The sequence below is a fragment of the Callorhinus ursinus genome, unplaced genomic scaffold (genome assembly GCF_003265705.2).
Source record: "Callorhinus ursinus isolate GAN/ISIS: 27379988/994484 unplaced genomic scaffold, GSC_fseal_2.0 scaffold1, whole genome shotgun sequence".
Classification (NCBI taxonomy): domain Eukaryota; kingdom Metazoa; phylum Chordata; class Mammalia; order Carnivora; family Otariidae; genus Callorhinus; species Callorhinus ursinus.
This window is the reverse complement of record NW_027397063.1, coordinates 111,129,961-111,144,346: the sequence shown is the minus strand read 5'-3', so window position 1 is coordinate 111,144,346 and position 14,386 is coordinate 111,129,961. Positions and strand designations below refer to the sequence as shown.

Genomic DNA, 14,386 nt, shown 5'->3' with positions numbered 1-14,386 from the left:
CTGGTTGAAGGTCATGGCACGGACAGTTGATTCTGTTTTGGCTTTGTCTTCAAGGTGAAAAATCACTGGGTCTTTTTTGAGAAAGAGAAGGTGTATTTCAGGAGATGACTAACATCAGCAGGCGGGAAGATGTCGACAAGGCTGCCTCGTTCTTGGTTCCTCTCATTTACAGCATCTCTAAGTTAGTGGCATATGATATTTTAATTTTCTCCTCTTGTGCATCTTGCTTTCATGACGGCTGATTATCTTGGAACAGCTGCATTAATTGATGGTGTTTAACAACTCAACGTACAGTAAGTAATTGCAGTTGGCTTGGCTGAGCATAGCTCATTCTTTTTACTTGCTTTTGAGCTTGAGGAGTGTTTTCTCAGTGTGCTGAATGCCAGAAAGGGAGTTGGGAACTCCGTGCCCCGGTGCCCGCCCACCACTCCACGCTCACACTCCCCTGGGACACCGTGTGCCATCATAGCATCTGTTCCTGCTGCATGCGGGTTGTCTGCTCATGGGCCCATCTCCCCGGCTTGCTGGGGGGCTCCTGGAGGCCAGGGGGCCACATCCAGCTTGTCTCTGACTCTTCACCCCCTAGCACAAGGACTGGCAAGAAATACGCCTCAGTAAAGGCTGCATGAATGAATGCATGGGGCGGTTGCAAAGCAGTCAGGTTGGCTTTTGACTGCAAGTAACAGAAAGCCCTACTTCAGTGGCTTAAGCAGATAATGGTTTATTTTTCTCCTGTAACAAGATGTCCGAAGGTAGGTGGTTGCTAGCATTAGTTTCAGCAGCTGATGTCCGTCTGCACTGATCCTTCTCTTCCTGTCTTGGCCTGTCCTTCATGATGGCAAGATGACTGGGGCAGGAAGGAGGTGCCAGCAACATCCGTACCTTTTATCAGGAAAGCAGACATTTTCTGTTCCTTTCTTTTCTTTTTAATAATTTTTTTAAAGACTTTATTCGTTTATTTGAGAGAGTGAGAGAGAGCAGGAGTAGGGAGGAGAGGGAGAAGCGGGCTTCCCACTGAGCAGGGAGCCCTACGCAGGGCTCGATCCCAGGACCCTGGGATCATGACCTCCGCCTAAGGTAGACGCTTAACTGACTGAGCCACGCAGGCGCCCCAGGAAAGCAGACATTTTCCCCAAAACTCCTCGCAGACCACTCCCAGTTTAAAGGGCCATGGGAGTATCTGGCAGGGCACATTGCTGCCAAGAATAGTTAGGTGGGCTTACTGTTAAACAACCCAAATAGGCTTAATGACCCAAATATGGTAGACATTTACTTTTTGCTCACACAAATCCCAAAATGGCTGTTCCTAATTCGTGGGTAGTTCTCCTTCAAGAGGTGATTAAGGGACCCAGGCTCTTAAGACTGCCATGCTTGTTTACATCAGTCAGAAGAAAAAGGAGCACGGAGGATGGTGTGTGGGAGAATTTTATGGGCCAAGCTTGGAGGTGGCGAATTAATTCTACTGGCTGTGGGGGAGGGGGGAGTTGCTCAGACACATGGCCACACCTCCTGCAAGAGAGGCTGGGGACCGTGGTCCAGTGCCTAGGAGGAAGAGGAGTTGGGTTTCATGATTAGCTGGCAATCTCTACCACACTGTTTCCCCGCACCCCACCAACCCGCCAAAATCAGAATTCTCTTAGCAAGGAAGAAGGAATGAATATTGTGGGACGTCTGGGGGAGTCTGTCTTACAAGGAAATACTGTGCTAAGAAGGCTCCAGCCAAAAATAGTCTTTTTTTTCCCCCAGATCATCTGTCTTAACTCCCGGCTTCTGTTCCTACCTTTGGGAACTGGGCCAGCAGGACAATAGCAGGTCCTCATTATTCCTCTTTCTTGACCCAGGGCATGTTCTTAACAGCTTTATGAGAATGAGTCATAATTGATCCCACTCAGCAGTTGAAGATTACCCCCAGAAGAAATGGCCCTCAGCACCCGTGGGCCGGAGGAGCTCTGAGCCTGTGAGCCTTTCAAGTGCCCCCACTCACCTAACCTTCCAAAGTTTTTCTTCCTCTTCAGCCCCCACCCCAGCCCACATCCAGAACGGAGGAGAAGATGCGGGAAAGAGTGACCTCTGCTTCCCACTCCAATGATTTGAGAAATATTTTTCCCAACCACTTCCTGCTATTTTTTCTCAGTCTGATGAATGATCCATTCATTGATCTACTGGGTGTTACTGTTCTTGTTCAGTTTGTTGTAGGTTTCTGTGACAGGTGCCTCTCCATCCACAGCATCTTTCTTGGTGCCCTTCCTCCTTCCCTCCCTCCTTTCCTTTCTTCCCACACACACCTACTGAGCACAGGCTCTGACTCAGCTCTGTGTCCACCTAGCCCTGGGGGTAGACAGGCAAGGAAGCTGACATGAGCCCGCGTGTTGATGAGTATTATGGGAAGGCTATGGTTGCCCAGTATTGGGGGGAGGCTCACCTAGCGTTGGGATCAGGGGGGGCTTCCAGGAGGAGCCGGCTTTTGAGCTGAATTTAAGGATGAGCAGGAGATGGGGTGTCTGGGTGGCTCAGTCATTAAGCGTCTGCCTTCGGCTCAGGTCATGATCCCCGGTCCTGGGGTTGAGCCCCACATCAGGCTCCTTGCTCAACGGGGAACATGCTTCTCCCCCTGCTTGTGCTCTCTCTCTCTCTCTCTCTCTGACAGATGAATAAAATCTTTAAAAAAAAAAAAAAAGGTTGAGCAGGAGTTAACCAGGTCAAGAAGGCACGTGGGCTGAGAGAGTGAAATGGGCGCAGACACTGAGTTCTGAGAAGGGGCATATGGGGCTTCAGAGGGAATGGTGAGTAGGTCCAGTGTGCCAGACTTGTGGTAGGGCAGCGTGGCCATTCTCTCATTTAATACAGCAGTGAACAAAGCAGATAAGGTCCTAGCCCCAGGGGATCGCAGGGTCTGAGCACAGGGTCTGGGCCGGAAGAGGGAATGAAGCTGTTGGGGAGGGTGGGCAGGAATCTGAGGAGGGCTTGGCTGCTGGAGGTGAGTGGGATATGGGCCCATTACTTGTGCCATCACCTCTCCTGCCCCGTCCCTCTGTTTCCGATTCTTGTCTGGTCCTTTGCCCAGGCATTACTCAGGCTGCAAAAATAGAGGCTGCCACCAGATCATCGGCATGTAGTTGGTGAGGAAAGTTGAAACTGTCATTACATATCAAGATATGTGCCAGCTAGATTTTTGACAAAGCACTTTCCTGGAGCCCCGAGGATGAGGTTCTAAAGTTGGTTTACAATTTTTTCCCTCTCCTTTCAACTCCTACCAATACTTCTGGCCACTTGGCTCAGAACCTGGCCTGGTTGTGCCTATTACCCATCCCGTGAGCACATTGAAATCCACCAAGTGAGGTTTGGCCTTGCCCTGGGCTGGCCTGTTGGGAGAGGCCAGGTCATCTCTGTGGGCCCATGAGGTGCTGCCCCCCAGTCCGTGAGGAGTTTACGTCCAGACGAGGAAGATGTGAGCACTGCCCGGGAAGGGACCTGCTCTCACCAGCCCGCAGGTTTGCTCAGCTCCCCGAGGAAATGAGGGCTGTGCCAGGGTGTAGCCGACCTGTTAGCTGCCTTCCGGGTGAGGAATGGCCCCAGGACGGTTCCCTTCTTTCTCCGTCCCCAGCCGTGTTTGTTAAGGTGGAATTGACAGTGCTGGGGGGTGGGGTGCAGAGAGGAACCTTCATACACGTCTAAGCCCAGGGCTGAACGGATAGCGCTTTGTTTCCAGGTAAGGAAATTTCAGTCCATAGAAGGGAACTCGGACCAGTCCCCCGGTGTTTACCAGGTGCCTTCTTGGTGCTAAGGGCTGTAGGGAATGTGCATAATAACAAAATGGGAAAAGGAGGATCCTTAGAACCTCTACTGTGATTTATAATAAGAAATAGAGATGTGTTCGTCCCTGTTTCTGGTATAGACCCCCCTAAAATCTTTGGAATTTCCTGTGATGGGACCAATGGAGATGTCTTTTGTTATGTTAATGAGGTGATGTTTTTGAAAGCCCCCAGGTAACCTGAGGAGGGGGGCTGGTTGACTGGAGAACCAGCCAGGCCTTTAGAAGGTTGGGACTCTCAGTCCCATCCCCAGACCTCCCGGGAGGGGAGAGGGGTTGGAGGTCAAATCAGTTGTCAATGGCCAACGATTTAATCAGTCATGCGTATGTAATGAAGCCTCCATTAAAACACAAAAGGATGGGTTCGAAGAGTTTCCAGGGCGAACCTATGGTGATGTGGGAGACTGGCACCCTGGGAGAGGATGTGAAAGCTGGGTGACCTTTCCCACATGCATGTCTTGCCCTGTGCACCTCTTCCATCTGGCTATTCCTGAATTCTATCCTTTTATAATAAACCACTGATCTAGTAAGTAAAATGTTTCTCTGAGGTCTTTGGGCCACCCTCGCAACTCAGTTGAACCCAAGAAGGGGTTGTTGGAACCTCCAGTCTGCCGGTTAGTCAGAAGCACAGGCAACAAGCTGGATTTGCAATTGGCCTCTGAAGCGGTGGGGGCTGGAGGGGCAGTCTTGTGGGACTGAGCCCTTAACCTGTGGAATCTGACGTTGTGTCCAAGTAGGTGGGGTGGGATTGAGTTGAATTGTGAGACACCCAGCCCGTGTCCGAGAACTGCTGGGTGGTGTGGGGGGAAAACCCATACACACATTGGAATTAGGTACAGGATCCTTAATACCCTAAATGCTTTCCAGGGAGTACCTCATCCCTTCCACAACCCCGTGAAATGGGTAATTTTACATTCCACGAGCATATAAGCTCCATGAGGGAAGAGTTTTGGACTGACTTGGTCGCTGCCGATCCCCAGCTTCTAGAACTGTGCTTGGCATATAGCAGATGCTCAGGAAATATTTGTTGAATGAATAATTGAATAACCATTTACAGGTGAGGAAGCCAGTTCAGAGAGATTAAGTAACCTGCCTAAGATGGTAAGTATAATAAATAAAAGGGATATAACAGGGATAAAATGGGCTAGATCTCAGTACCAGGGAGGCACCATGAGCTGTGACTTGGGGTCCCATCCCTATTGCCCTCGAAATGTGGGTGGCTTCCAGGATAGCACTGGAGGAAGACCCGCAGTCTGTCTGGCTGACATTCTGACCAAATGCAGCAGAAGCTTGGCAAAAGCTAGCATTTTAGCCTCAAGCCCCTAAATGCCGAGGCCCACAAGGTTGTCTGCCTTCTTGGCTGCCAGTGCCTTGCTCTAAACTCGAGGGTGGGATGAATGTGCAGGAGTGTATCCATCAGCCGCTCAAAAGTGATGTTTCTTTGTTGACGCCTTCATCCTATCACGCATTTGTTCAGGAACCTTCTGTGGCTCCCTCCTCCTACAGGAACCTAGTCTGGCCCCAGTCACTCTCCCCGTTCACTGAGGAGTGACTGCATAGAACCTGTCAACAGTCAACAGTAGAGGGAGGGGCGTACTCTGCCTCCACTTGTGTACCACTCTGGACATGGCCTATCCTCTCTGAAATGCCAGCTCCCGTCAGGCAGGCCCACTGACATCCTCCCTGCCCTTGTAGCTTTAGCAATTTCTGCCTCTTCCTTGAAGCCCCCCATGACCAGCGAGCACACTGGCCCCTCCCCGAGCCCTTGCAGCCTCCGTCTGTCTGTACAGTGCATTTCCTAATGGCGTTCCCAGAGTCCTGGTTTCTGCGCCTGTGATGGGACTTCTGCTGAGTGGGGGACCCCGCCCCTCCCAGTAAACTCTGATTTTATCTTTCTTACACATCGGGTTTCATGTTGCATTAGTTTTGAAAGGAGGTGCTCTTTCAAAACCACTGGTCTCTTTATAACTTATCATGTACCCAAGAAGTCTTGTGACTTCTTGCTTAACTGCATTGTTGTGGGGTTTTTTTGTTGTTTTAAAGATTTTATTTATTTATGAGACAGAGCACGCCATGGGAGATGGAGAGCACGAAGTGGGGGAGGGGCAGAGGAAGAGGGTGAAACAGGCTCCCCACTGAGCAGGGAGCCCAACCATAGGGGCCCAGATCCCCAGGCTCCGGGATCTCCGACCTGAGCCTGAGCTGTAGGCAGACACTTAACCAACTGAGGCACCCAGGCGCCCCATGGACTGCATTGTTTAAAAAATAATTTAAGTAAGCTCTGCAGCTTTCTTTTTTTCAAATTTTGAAAGTAATAAATGTTTGTTTAAGAAAGTTTGGAAAATAGAGAAAACTATAAATGAGAGAAGGCTTCCAGGACCTCACCACCTACTTAAAGAGTTGTAAACCAGTCTTTCACCCTTGCAATTTGTTTCAAAGAAAAGTAGGATTACTTGTAAATCCCAGTCATAACCACTCATAACATCAAGGGTCTATTTTATTTTTTCAGCATTCCTTTAAAAATTGTCTTTCAATGATTTTTTAAAAATAGCAATAGGTTCAAAATTCTAAAGAGTATAACAGTAAAAAGTCCCACTCCCAGCCCTGTTTCAAACCCCTCAGTCCAGTTTTGTAATATATCTTTATAACATAATTGAGCTCAAACCGTATATGCTGTATCATAGCTTGCTTTTTTGACTTAAGAACATCACATTTTCTGCTGTCATTACTAATCTTTATTTGTTATTTGTACATAATGCATTGTAAAAACAAAGCATTAAAATATATGAGTCAATTTTGAAAAGTCCACAATAGAGACGACCACTATTAATTTGGTGGTCGTCCTAAGCACGCTATGAAGGCACACACGATTGTGTCTTTCCACGATGTCAGCTTTATTCAATCATAAAGCAAAGTTAAATCACAATTCTAAAGCAGGTTCAGGATTCCAAACTCAATGACAATTCACCATGTGATTAAACTTGGCTTCTTACACAGCACACAGAGCAGGGCAGAAGACAAGCCACACAACAAACAAGATCACAGAGGGTGCAGGAGGTTAACAAACCAAACTGAAGTCAGTCTTGGGGCGCACAGTTGAGATAAGGCCTGGGTCTGGTCCAGGTCAGCTTGGCACTGACTGCTTCCGATGTTCCAGCAGGGAAGGATATCGGTTCTGTTCGGGAATCCATCCGGCAGAACCTTCCGTGGCAGTTGCCTTTTTTAAGTGGTCAGACATAGAGGGGTCAGGTCTGAAGAGTCTGACAGTTTGCTGCCAAAATCCTTCCCTTTTTTAAAGGGATTTCATCAGTTTTGGGTCTCTGCAGACCTCCTCTGGTTCTGCCACTTATCGGTGCTGGGGTATCAGCTGACGTTGGTCCCGGCCATATCTTCCCAACCACTTGTGTCATTGCTTGACCCAGGCTCCCTCTTGAAACGAGAGACTCCATTTTGCTCTCTACAGAGGCTGTCTCTTTCCAGACCTTATTCTGTAAGTTTACATGTTTTCTTCAAATTTCCTTGTATATGTTGAGATGTGCAAATGTCTTACCTACGTGAGATACCTACACAGTAGATATGCTCTGTATCTGTGAGGCTGCCACTTGCATACCCTCTCTCATTCATTTTTAACTTGTAGAATCTGGAGGTTTGTCCACATCCACACCTAAGCCTACTCCTTCCTTCCTTCCTTCCTTTTTTTTTTTAAGATTTTATTTTTAAGCAATCTCTATACCCAATGTGGGGCTCAAACTCACAACCCTAAGATCAAAAGTCACATGCTCTACCAGGTGTCCCCCTCTTCCTTTTTTAAGGCAGAATCATGAACAAACTGTAATTTTCCAACCATTGCCCTATGGGAGAACATTTAAGTTTTCAGACATTTATATTTATTCCTATTGCTGCTTTGTACACATGAACGAGCATTTTTTGAGGATACCCAGAATACAAATTCTAGGGGCAAAGGGTATGTGTGTTTACTGTTTTAATTAGACCACCAATTCTTAACAAATACTGTTCCAGTTTAACCCTCTTGCCAAGAGTGTGTGAAAGAATTTGTCCCCATTGGGACTAACATCCACTAGAGATAAGTGATCTTTTATTTTTTATTTATTTATTTTTTTGCCAGTCTAAAGGGTGAGACGTGCCATGTCATTTTTAAATTTATATTTTTTTCCATCCAGCTTTTCCAAGCATATATATATACACACACATTTAAATAAAAATTTAGAGTCGTGCAATGCATGGCTCTATCTTTTTTTAGTTTTTCACATTAAGTCACATTAAAATGTTCACATTTTCTTTTCTGGGTCATTGCACTGTCTTCAAAAGCTTAGTTTCAGGAGAGCTATCTTACTGAACTATTGCAGATCATCTGGAATATTCTTTTTTTTTTTTTTTTAAGATTTTATTTATTTATTTGAGAGAGAGTGAGAGAGCACGGGTGGGGTGAGGGGCAGAGAGAGAAGCAGACTCTCCACTGAGCAGAGGAGCCGGCCACAGGGCTCCATCCGGGGACCCTGGGATCACGACCTGAGCCGAAGGCAGAGCATAAACCGACTGAGCCACCCAGGCGCCCCCACCTGGAATATTCTTTATCTTCGTTTATTTAAATCCTTAATCTCCAAGACCTGGGGAATGACAAGTAATAGAAAAGAAAGGAAAGCAGAACGAACACCTTCTGCAGGGCTCTGTCCAGTAAAAGAATCAAATTAAAATAGGAATTAGATGTTTGCCCAGGGGCTCATCCCTTAGGTATTTGGCGGGGAGGTGCCTAAAGTAAACATCTGCATGAGCTTTTTTACTATAGAGACGTTGAAGAGTGTATGTTAAATATGAAGAAGCTTCGCTGGGTTCCTGGGTTCCATTGTGGAAAGTGCGCAGGTTTGCTGATTGTTGTTTGAAGGGAGGGATTATGATTCTCCCAGATCTTTTCACAGCAGTGAGAACATCCGGGAGGCGGTGTGGTGTGATGGACACCAGGTGGAACTGGCAAGTCTGAAGAGTTGGCTTCAGACCCCAGCTGTTCCTCTGACTGCCGAGTAAACCTGAAGAAAGCACAACTTCTTGGTTCCCTGGGCATCTGTGTAGTGAGAATGACCAGGGTGTGAGTGGGTTTGGACAGCCTGGTCAAGGATAGGCTAGCAGTTAGAGGCCAACCGTAGCTCAATATTGATGAGAACAATAAAAACGAGCACCGTCTAAAAACAGGATGGTATCATAAAAATAAATATTTGGTCATTTTCCCCCAGTTCCTGGCACACAGCTCCTAAAATGCTGGGAATCTCCAGAGTGCTAAGAATGTCTTTTATATGCTAATATCTGCTGGCAAGAGGTGGGGGGTAGGTAGCTTCTAGATGGGAGCTGGTTGCCTGAAAGGCCAAAGCACCATTGGAGGGCTGGACTTTCAGCACCACCCTCTGACCTCCAGGGAGGGGAGAGAGGCCAGAGGTTGAGATCAGTCACCAGTGGCCTACAATTTAATCAATTGTGACTACATCTAGAAACCTCAAAAACAAAACCAAACCAACAAAACCCTCTAAGCAGCAGAGGTTCAGAGAGCTTTCAGGTTGGTGACACATCAGGGTGCTAGGAAGGCAACATGCCTAGAGAGAGTATGGAAACCCTGTGCCCTTGCCCTATGCATTTCTTCCATTTGGCTGTTCCTGAGTTGTATCCTTTATAATAAATCTACAGTAAGAGCAAGTAAAGTGTTTTCCAGTTTTGTGAGCTGTTGGAGCAAATTATCAAAACTGAAAGGGGAAAAGGGGTTGTGCGAGACCCCCCCCCGTCTGACTTTGTAGTCAGGTCTGACGAAAGTGGGCAATTTGGGGACCCAGTACTTGTAATTGGCAACTCAAGTGGGGGCCGTCTTTGGGACTTAGCTCTTACACCAATGGAGTCTGACACTAACTCGGGGTAGTCAGTGTCAGAATTGAATTGAATTGTAGGACCCCCAACTGGTGTCCACAGAGTTGGAAAATTGGTTGGCATGAGGACAAAACACTACACATTTGGTGTCAGAAGCCTTGTGAGTTAAAACAGCTGAGCTGTATGTTACCAGTCTCCAGAAATGTTCTGACACACAGCCAGCTCTGGGACAGGCTTTGTCCTGCACTAGAGACATGCTTGTGAACAGACCCCACTGCTGCCGTCTGGTGGTTTATAGTCAACCACAGGAGACAGCCAGCATTTCGGCGTGGCTATATTGAGTATGTAATGAGAGGCCTGAGATGTGTCATGAAGGTTCTAGACAGGGTGACTTGAGAATGTCAGACAGGATCTGATCTAGACAGGGGAGTTCAAGGGCAGCTCCCTGAGAAAATAATCTTGGAGCTGGGAGCTGAGGGCCAATCATGAGTTAGCTAGGTGAGAAAGGTGGAGGTGATGTAGGAAAGAACATTAGGGTTTGAAGCCTTGACTGCCAAGAAAGAATTCTTGAGATATCTTTGGTGCAAAAACGTGATTTTATGAAAGCACGGGACAGGACCTGTGGGCAGAAAGGGCTGCACTGGGGTCAGGAGAAGTGGCCCATTATATACTCTCAAGTTGGGAGGGGGTTAGGGACAGCGTAAGTCTAAGAAATTTTGGAAGCAAGGTTTCCAGGACCTTGAGGAGGTAGGCCATATGCTTGGCAGGTGATTGCCAACATGTATCTTGGGTGGTAGAGATGAAGTTTCCAAAAGAATTTTTATATGTTGAAGTAGACTTACAGGATCCTGTGTGGAGGCGGTATTGGCCTAGGATTGCCTGTTGCCTTAGCAAAGCATTAACATGGAGGCAGTTGAGTCCCCAGAAGACTGTCACTCTGCCAGTTTCAAGGACTTGTCAGTGGGCTGTAGCAAGTAAGGAAATTTAATCGTTTTCCTTCTGCCTTTGTTTCCCACATCACTGGGATAGAGGAGAGATGGCAGGGTGCCGGCTGGGGGAAGGCAGAAAGGATGGCCTGCTGGTGGCTGTGATGAGCCTCCCCTTTGTTCATTCATGCATTCATCTGTCCACTCATTCAGTCATCCAGCAAACCTTGATGGATCACCGGGTCTGGGCCAAATACTGTTCTTGGTACTGAGGACAGAAGAGTAAGGAGCAAGATGGACGGAGTCCCTCGCTTCATTGCTACCGCTGGGTAACAAATCATTCCAGAACTTGGTGACTTAAAACCGCCATCATTTTACTGTTATCCTCATGGTCTGGAGGTGGACTGAGCCAGCTCGTGTGTATCACTCGGGTCTCGCACAATTATTCAGGCACCGGCCGGCCTGGAATCACCTGAATGTTCCCTCACTCACATGTGTGAAGCCTGGGCTGAGAAGCCTCAAACAGTTGGGCGTCCCTGTCTCTGGGTGGCCTCTCATGTGGTATCTCCAGTATGATAGCTTCAGGCCTCCAAAGCAAGTGACCTGAGAGAGACCAAGCCAGGTAGAATCTCAGGGACTCTTCTGACCTGGTGTCAGAGGTCACACCGCATCATTTCTGTCCCATTCTGTTAAGGTAGTCCTGAGGCCTGCTCAGGGGACCTAGAACCCTCTCTTGATGGGAGATGTGACGGAAAATTTGTAGATGCGCTCTATCTAGAACCACCACACTCATGCCCTGCTCTCCCTAGCTTTTCATCCGTGGCTTTTTTTTTTTTTTTTAAGATTTACTTATTTATTTGAGAGAGAGAAAAAGTACCCACATGAGTGGGGGGAGGAGCAGAGGGAGAGAATCTTCAAGCAGACTCCCTGCTGAATGGGGAGCCCGACAATGGGCTCGATTTCACAACCCTGAAATAATGACCTGAGCTGAGACCAAGAGTCAGCCACTTAACCAATGGAGTCCCCCAGGTGGCCCTCATCCTTGGCTTTAAACCTACCTGCCGGGGCGCCTGGGTGGCTCAGTCGTTAAGCGTCTGCCTTCGGCTCATATCATAATCCCAGGGTCCTGGGATCGAGCCCTACATCGGACTCCCTGCTCCGTGGGAAGCCTGCTTCTCCCTCTCCCACTCCCCCTGCTTGTGTTCCCTCTCTCGCTGTGTCTCTCTCTATCAAATAAATAAAATCTTAAAAAAAAAAAACAAAAAAAACCAAAAAACCCTACCTGCCTGGCTCTGCTCACCAGAGTTCTCTAGAGGAGATAGTCTTATGGCCTGTGTCCTGGCTCCAGCATGCCCCTTGGGGGTCCCACCTTCTTCCCCTGCCTCAAATGGCTCCAGAAAGTCATCGTTTTCTTCATCTCTGGCTCTTTCTTGCGGGGAAGGGAGTTGATGCCTCTTGCAGACTGGTACTCCAAGCATCTGTCCAGCTGACTCACCTCCTAATTGGGTCATCAGAGGATGTACGTGACCACAGACACCAAGTCCCCAAAGAGCAAGGCTCTTTTGTGGGGCTAAGAGATGGCTAGAATGACTGGAGGGCTATAGTGTGGGGCTGAGGTGAGCCTGGACTGACACTGGGGCCTTGTAGGCCATGAGCAGGGTTTGATCAGGATCCCAGGAGTATTATAGGAAACTGCTAAAGGCCCAAAGTTTTGATGACCACCTGCCAGGGATATTATAGAAGACAGTCCTACAATCTCATTTAATATGTGGAATCTGAAAAAAAAAATAAATGAGGTCAGAGACACAGAGACAGATTAATGAGACACAGAGACAGATTAATGGTTGCCAGGTGGGGATGGGCAAAATGGGTGAAGGGAGTCAAAAGGTACAAATTTCCAGTTATAAAATAATTAAATCATGGAGATGTAATGTATAGCATGGTGACTATTGTTAGTAATACTGTATTGTGTATTTGCAAGTTGCTAAGAGTGGATCTTAAAAGTTCTCATATAAGAAAAAAATTATAACTGTGTGGTGATGAATGTTAACTACGGTGAGGAGTGTTAACTAGACTTACTGTGGTGATCATTTTGCAATATGTACAAATATTGAATCATTATGTCGTGCATCTGAAACTAACACAGTGTTATACGTAAATTATACCTCACTGAAAAGACGACAGACCTCTGGGAAGAACAAGATTTTGCATTATGTTTTTAAATTAACCTGTTAGAATGATTTCTTTTGCTTACAGAAGATGACTTTTCTGAAATTTCCTAATTTCAGAAAAGGAAGCATAGATCTCCATCCTGATTCAACACGTTATAATAATGTCAGTGATTCGGCAGTCTGTGGTTAGTTCTGACAGAGTTGGTGGGCAGAGCAATCTTCCGTAGCTGACAGGGCTCACAACACTGTTAGCTGAACATGGACTGCAGCAAACATTCCTACCATCATGCTGTCCTGTAACACCCAACTAATAGTGCAACAGTTAACAATGAATAGTGCCCAATTAATAACCAGGAAACCTTGGAAGATGACTAAATATTACAGGATAGCTCTTTGCTCTTTTAGTAGACATACTGAGAAACTCAATTTAGAAACTCAATTTTATGATGATAATACAGAATAAGTATTTTTTCATTTAGCTTAAGTTTGTGAAACTGATGTGTAAACAAAGATCATGACCACCCCGGTGCTTGGCATCCTCAGAAGCACTTGTGTGAACAGCTGCTTCCCAGTTTCTCATTAATTAAGTACCATTGACTTTTTTTTTTTTTTTTTTTTAGAATACCTAGTGATTTACAGGTAGGCATGGCCCCCTCTGGAAGACTTGAAAGGCCCTACCATCTACCAAGTGACATCTTTGTTTCAAGGCCTCTACCTCCCTCAGCTTCAAGTTAGGTTTCAAGGTAAGTACCATATTCCAGATGACAGAGTGTTTTAAAGATGTAAATGACCAAAACTCTCCTGAAAATGTTGCTTGATAATAAGTTTATGGGGCTTGCCCCAATCTGTGCATTTGAATATTCCTAGAAAACTCCCTAGCTCCAAAGCAAAAAAATTGATTTTATTGGTGAATTGGTATATTTTCAGGTGGGTAGCGGACCAAAGATGAAAAGAAATTAACCATGACTCAGGTGTTTTATATATATTATTTTGTTTAATCTTTTTTTTTTTAAGATTTTATTTATTTATTTATTTGACGAGAGAGACACAGCAAGAGAGGGAACACAAGCAGGGGGAGTGGGAGAGGGAGAAGCAGGCTTCCCGCCGAGCAGGGAGCCTGATGCAGGGCCCTGGGATCATGACCTGAGCCGAAGGCAGACGCTTAACGACAGCCACCCAGGCGCCCCTTATTTTGTTTAATCTTTATCAAAAGCCTATATATACAGACAAGTGTAAGGATTTGTGTTAAGCTGCTATAACAAATTCCTAAATTTCAGTGGCTTAACATAGTAGATTATTTTTCCATATAAAAGCAGTCCAGTTTGGTTCCAAGACAGTGGTATCAAGGATGGGGGTTCATGAGCTCCATACAGAGATCTGGGGATCCAGGCTAGTGGAAGCTCTGCCTTCTATAATATGCTACTCCCAAGTGTGCTTTTTTCCTTTGGATTATTTTATTAACACTGTACGTTTCTATTTACTCAACATCAAGTTATATCCTATTTTCTTTCCTTTCCAGTTTTATTGAGATATAATTGACATATAACATTGTATTAAGGTGTATAACATAAAGATTTGCTATGTGTATATGTGTATGTATTGTGAAATGA

At 46.3% G+C, this 14,386-nt stretch overlaps 1 protein-coding gene across 7 annotated transcripts in view; it reads left to right on the top strand.

Annotated features, from left to right (window-relative positions):
• Positions 1-14,386, top strand: part of PXYLP1 (2-phosphoxylose phosphatase 1) — a 71,173-nt gene that overhangs the window by 6,999 nt on the left and 49,788 nt on the right. For 5 of the 7 annotated variants that reach the window (XM_025881396.2, XM_025881408.2, XM_073899206.1 and 2 more), the window contains one exon: positions 13,397-13,519. The exons of 1 other annotated variant lie outside the window; for it this stretch is intronic. The gene's annotated coding sequence lies outside the window, so the exon portion shown is untranslated. Of the gene's footprint in view, positions 1-162; positions 182-13,396; positions 13,520-14,386 lie in introns of those variants that run through there. One more of the 7 variants, XM_073899195.1, reaches the window with a different exon arrangement.